Source organism: Mastomys coucha, unplaced genomic scaffold, assembly GCF_008632895.1.
Source record: "Mastomys coucha isolate ucsf_1 unplaced genomic scaffold, UCSF_Mcou_1 pScaffold9, whole genome shotgun sequence".
In the NCBI taxonomy this organism is placed as follows: Eukaryota; Metazoa; Chordata; class Mammalia; order Rodentia; family Muridae; genus Mastomys; species Mastomys coucha.
In genome coordinates this window covers 22,890,307-22,890,795 of record NW_022196915.1, presented here as the reverse complement: position 1 = coordinate 22,890,795, position 489 = coordinate 22,890,307, and positions in this window count along the sequence as shown.

Here is a 489-nt window from a genome sequence, read left to right as displayed (position 1 = left end):
ACTTGGAGAACAACCAATACTACTGTTCAGAGGGAAAAAACCCTAACAATATAATGACTCATAATAACATTCTACTATGCTCGTAGATCAGTCCCTTGTTCAGCTTCATCCTGTAGTAGATGGGAACAAATTCAGAATTCAGCAACCAGACATTATGCAAAGAATGAGAGAACTTGAAATACTCAGCCCTCGGATGTCCTCATCAAATCCCTCCCCTTCGGGCTCAGGGAACCTTGAGAAAGAGGAGGCAGAAAGAATGTAAGAGCCAGAAGGAATGAGAATTCTCTCCAAGTCAACAGCATAGAACTCATATGAACTCACAGAGACTGAGGCAACAACACAAAGGGGATTCATGGGTCTATACCAGATAGAGTCTTAGAGCTGAAGGGAGACTTGGACATATGTTTGCTATCTCCAGTCTGGAAGCAATCTCCTTTTTGATAACCACTTACAAATGAAAATGTGGTTTTCTCCATGGTAGACTAAACT